The 6,000-nt window shown below is 32.3% G+C and overlaps 1 protein-coding gene across 2 annotated transcripts in view; it reads left to right on the top strand.

Moving 5' to 3' along the window:
• The window catches only part of LOC137658497 (adhesive plaque matrix protein-like), a 1,563,467-nt gene that overhangs the window by 1,135,273 nt on the left and 422,194 nt on the right, over positions 1-6,000 (top strand). Inside the window, exon 4 of one of the 2 annotated variants that reach the window (XM_068393264.1) lies at positions 5,011-5,038. The exons of the other annotated variant lie outside the window; for it this stretch is intronic. The gene's annotated coding sequence lies outside the window, so the exon portion shown is untranslated. The remainder of the gene's footprint in view (positions 1-5,010; positions 5,039-6,000) is intronic. 2 annotated transcript variants of the gene reach the window in all.

The following is a 6,000-nucleotide window of genomic DNA, read 5'->3' as shown; positions in this document are numbered from 1 at the left end:
AAGTGGATGTAATGAAAAGCCTCAATCTTTGAAATGTGTTGTCGTATTCCAACGGAACAACGTCTGCTTATCACAAACTCGTTTCGCTGATATTATAAAAAGGTCAAAGGATCGTAGTCTCTCGTACTGATCTCTTAATGGGAAAGCCTCCATTTCTGAAAAAAAAAGGACTCAAACTGTAAGTAATCTGAACGTTTGATATCTGTTTCATGCTTGAATCAACTGACAAAACGTTTTTATATTCTTCCACTGCTGTTCGTCCATTGATGGATTATGTGAAAGCAAACGGGAAGTTTCCATCTCTCTCTCTCTCTCTCTCTCTCTCTCTCTCTCTCTCTCTCTCTCTCTCTCTCTCTCTCTCTCTCAGCCTTTGCCCTTTCCACTGCTATAAGTTTATTCCAAAACCCCATTTGGGAATATTAAACGTATATACTCATCGCTTGGCTTCAGTCTCGGCTAGGAAATAACTACTATTTACTTGATCTTTTTATGTAATCAGTTATGTTTCATTTCATTTAAGCATATTTTGTAATTATCGACTTTATCCCTCTTCTCATTTCTTCTTGACAATAAGTATTTGTATTTCAATGTTTTCATGATTAGTATATTATAGTTATAGATGTGGTTTCCGTGACATTCCTTTCGTAGTTTTCGGATACTGTGTGCTAGACGACTTATGAAGAGCAGTTACAGTAATTTGGGTAAGTTCCTTTTACTATTTTTTTTCGATTCCAAATCGAATACCAAACAGGAATTAATTGACCTGATTACATACAGAATAGAATACATAATTATTTAAATCTTACTACATTTTTGCGTAACTTTTTATTTCGACTTTATTAGAAAACCCTTTTTTGGAAAAACGTCTTAGTTTTGAAAGTTTTCTTTTACTAACAGACGAAATTTATGAATATATTATTTATGAAGATTTTAAAGAGGTCACCGAACGAGTAAATACGATTTGTTTAGAAGTAAAATCTTATAAGATCTTACGCATTTCGGGGTAGAACTTTTTATTGGGTATTTCACATTCTTCCAGCTCCTTTACTTTTTTTTATCTTACGAATTCCTCGTTTTGCTGATTTCATACTTTATATATGTTTTGATAACGCTTTATAATTATAATTATATTCCCTTATACTTCAGAGTTATTCGTATCAAACTCAATTTATCTCTCATGGCAGAAAAGAAGTAAAGTTGAACGCAGTTTAAACCCACAGAATTTCGGCCGAGTCGATTTCGCTCGACAAAAAAAGGCACCAGAGTCAATTCCAACATTGGTCAAACATTCCTGTTTTTATTTCATTGGTCCCCTGGCATGTTTTTGATTGCTGCGGCAAAGTATTTGTTCGCTGCATTTGGCAAGTTCAATAAAACTCTGGAAGGTGGATACGGGAATGAGTTCCATAAAACACTGGACGGTGGGTACTGGAATTGATCGAGATTTTGCTGAGGTCTGTCTGTGGAGGAGACCTATAGACATTTTTTCATCTCTCTCTCTCTCTCTCTCTCTCTCTCCTCTCCTCTCTCTCTCTCTCTCTCTCTCTCTCTCTCTCTCCTCATTTTATCCTATTCTATATTTCAATTGTCCTTTTGGAATAAAAATAGACTTGGATCCATCCTTAAATGTTATCCGTTTTGTTGCCTGAAATTAAAAAAAAAAATGGGTTAAAATGTGATGAGATGAAAGTTGTCAAGAGTGACGCATATTTCAAATCCCACGTATATATATATATATATATATATATATATATATATATATATATATATATATGTATATATATATATATATATATATATATATATATATATATATATATATATATATATATATATATATATATATATATGCACACACATACAGTATATATATATATATATATATATATATATATATATATATATATATATATATATATATATATATATACAGTATATATGTATATATATATGTGTCTGTGCGTATGTATGGATATTTGTGTATACATACATGCATAAAGATAGAGAAATAGCGAGAGGTTGCTAAAGAAGAATTGATATAAAGTAAGTTTTCACTTGTCAGCTTTTCCCTAAAATGTAAAGCAAAGTTGACAAAGCATCATGACGTTCCCCAGCGATGTTTGTCTCAATTACTTCATCTCCTTGAGTTCATTTACATCTAATTATCTTCCTCTTTGTATGAATGCCTTTGCAGACAATGAAGCGCTTCCCAAATAACGTCCTTCAGAATCTTTGATTATTGATATATCTATTATTTGTTCAGATGTTTATGTTGATAAGCTTTTTGTGCAATCTTTCTTTTTGTTATTTTTTCAATAATGCTAAAGCATAATGTTATCTTAACAGATTGTATGCATGTGTGTGTGTGTATTCAGGTATGGCAATGTTCCCCATAACGAATAATGGACAAGGAATAATAAAGGCCCGCGTAAATCTCCCTTTTTTAAATATATGGAAACTACTAAAGAAACTTAGTAGCAGTATTGAAAATTTATTTTCATCGATGAATTATTCCAAATAGATTTATAAACGGTATTTTTTTATGGTTTTTTGCTCTAATTATTCTGGTACAGGAGATAGTAATATTCCATCCATTCTCTTCAAACAAAAAGTGTCATCTCTTGTTAAGGAATGTAGTTTGCTCTTAGTGAACTGAAGAGATTCCAAGTAATCCAAAAACGGAATAAAATGAAAACAAATATGTAGTTATATTTTACATGGGCATTCACAATTTTTGCTGGTAGTCTGAAAGGATTACACACAATATATGTCAGAGCAGATTAATAAAACCGTATAAATGTAGTGTAAAAACTATTCGGAATGAATATAACTTATACAATGCCTCCAGGTAATCAAGATTAAAACTATTATTCCATAGTGATTCTATTCACAAACAATCGCTCTGTTATGTGATTCCTCTTTTATGCAACCTTCAGTTATTAAATTGCTTCTGTTGATGAATAGCATTGTGATATAAAGTTTTTTAGCGGTATCATTTTTCATATATCAACTGTGCATTGACGTGCGTTTATTATGTGCATGAAATTTACTCCAGTGTGAATTCTGAAAGCCATGAAAGCAAAAATCATAAATTTATGCAAAAGCAGTTAGCTTTTATTTGTTTCTCTGTTTTCATTTTCGTTCAACTACGTTCATATTCATTGTATGCTTTATTCATTCGCTGAAGATATAGCTTCCGTAATTATTTGGTGTAAAAATAGGCCAGAATGTATCCCTGGTTCGTCATCAGGCATATTTTCCTTTGCTTCTTCGACTGTTTAGACAGTGAATGGCAATGTTTGTTCGCTGCCTTTGCCTCTACAACGAATGTTTGATCGTGCAATGAAAACAGGTCGGAGCGGATATGACATTACTACCTCTGGCCATTCGCTAGCTTTGCCAGTGGGATTTTTATCTTGCTCGTGGTCTATTTGTTTTTCTTACTCTATGGGTATCTAATCAAAGTTGAAAACTCTTTGACTTTTGTTTATCTTGGCTTTTTTTATTTCATTCTTTATATTTTGGTTGTAGAGGCTTTCAACGTTCTGAATATATATTCGTTTTTGTGCCCAATTAAACTCAGCTTCTAGATTTATTTTACTCTGGTCTTATTTCCCTCTAAGGTAATTTTGGCCTCTCTCGTTACAACTGTTGCTTTACAGAGAGTAGAAAAAAAAACACAAAGATACTTCAAGACTATGATTGATTTATCTCACCATTCAGTTTTATTCATCACCCGGGCCAATCTTCTAGAACCTTAAGGTCTTATAATCTTTTAGAATTAGATACTAATCATGAAATACATTTATTTCCCCCGTATAATGGAGAGCAAGTGTCTGATTCTCTCTCTCTCTCTCTCTCTCTCTCTCTCTCTCTCTCTCTCTCTCTCTCTCTCTCTCTCTCTCTCTCTTTATATATATATATATATATATATATATATATATATATATATGTATATATATATATATATATATATATATATATATATATATATATATATATATATATATATATATATATATATATATATTCTTGCTACACTGAGTTTATGGTCTTGCACTGTGAGTGGCATTAAGAAAGACTCGAGAGTTGTGAATTCTCACTTACGTAATACAAAATGAAAAAGATTAGGATAATAATTTCTCTCTCTCTCTCTCTCTCTCTCTCTCTCTCTCTCTCTCTCTCTCTCTCTCTCTCTCTCTCTCTCTCTCTCTTTATTTCGGGACGTGACATTATCAAAGATTTCCAAGAATTAAGAATATCCTCAAGAGCCCACATCCATTACGCAACCGCTCACACACGACCCCACCCCTTTACCCACAAGCCACCCTTTGACCCACTACCCAACCCCTTACCCAACCCACCTTAATCCACCCCAATCCACCTCAAATTCAATTTGATTCTATTAAGAAAAATAGGTTTTCAAAAAGTCAGGAATTGAAGTGAAAAGCTTCAGGAAGAAGAAGAAGAAGAAGAGCGAGGCTCAGGCACCAGATGTTTATTCTGCTGTTCATAACAGACTAATGATGAAGCCAAGGCCATCTGGAGTGTTGTCCTAAACGCCTTACGTCAACACTATCGACTTTGCCTGCTTCCTATTGTATCTGTTTGTTTGTTATGAACAGCAAAGTTCATGAGAAATGACATTCTAAACTTGTCATTACCTCTGTCAGTGAAGTTGAATCGAGGAAATGTATTTTTCAATATTGGATTCCTTGTCTTACTGTGTTTTATGACTTTCCAGATGCATTTCATTTAGATATTTTAGGCCTACTTGGATATAGGTTAGGAAAGAATCGTTTGTCATTTTCATCCCCGAAGTCCAATGGGATAAAGAACTTAATCGGCATAAATAAATATTGACTCTCTTTCCAGTTGCTCTTTTGGAGTAGGTGTTTCCTCAATAACATTGAAGTATTCAGCCTTTATAGAATCCAATAAAAGAATATTGATAATCTAGATTCAAGTTCTGACGCCAGCTCATATTTTTTTTTCTCCTTTTTTTTAAAGGTGGTTTGTGTTCAGCCTCTCTCTGCTCGTAAGTAAAGATCGGTAATGTTTAAGCTCTGTATTAAAACTTGTGTTTAACCTTTTATTTATAAAGTGGTATCATAGCTTTTCCGTATTTAGAACTTAGACGCTTTTTTTTATTGTCAACGTTAATTTTTTCATAAATAGTGAATATATCACGTTTTCTCAGCATGTGTGGGCGAATACGTGATTCTTTTTCATGGAATTTTCTCTCTCTCTCTCTCTCTCTCTCTCTCTCTCTCTCTCTCTCTCTCTCTCTCTCTCTCTCTCTCTCTCTCTCTCTCTCTTTAATCTCATGAGCCTTGAGACTCAAATATTAAAATGTAAAGTGTAATTCCCGTCCCAGTACAACTATTAAGTGAGACTGTCATCTCTCAAGTTTATTTAATTTCTTTTAAATGACAAAGTTCGTCAGTTAACATCCATTTAGAGTAGATAATGTTGTCAAGTCGAATTAATAAAAAGTAACGGGACATTTTAAGAAACGAAAAGAAACGAGCAGAATATAAAGATCTCAGTCTTTGCTGGGATTTTATTTTCTGTCGAGCTCTTTTATGAGGCTCTGTCGTACAAGTAATAAAGTTTTGGTGCCCTGGAAATGAAAAAATATGTTTACTTGTATATATATATATATATATATATATATATATATATATATATATATATGTGTGTGTGTGTGTGTGTGTGTGTGTGTGTGTGCATGTATATATATATATATATATATATATATATATATATATATGTATATATATATATTATATATATATGTATATATATATATATATATATATATATATATATATATATATATATATATATATATATATATATATATATACCATGAACACATGTGCCTTATATTCTTACAAATATTGCGACACAAATTGATTTTATTAGCGATTTGACTTTGCCTTTGGAATAAAGCCTAACTGGAAATCCATATATGTCAAGTTTTTCTACCGGCCTAAG

This window comes from Palaemon carinicauda, chromosome 19, assembly GCF_036898095.1.
Source record: "Palaemon carinicauda isolate YSFRI2023 chromosome 19, ASM3689809v2, whole genome shotgun sequence".
In the NCBI taxonomy this organism is placed as follows: domain Eukaryota; kingdom Metazoa; phylum Arthropoda; class Malacostraca; order Decapoda; family Palaemonidae; genus Palaemon; species Palaemon carinicauda.
The sequence above is the reverse complement of the archived record's forward strand: the minus strand, read 5'-3'. Positions and strand labels throughout refer to the sequence as shown.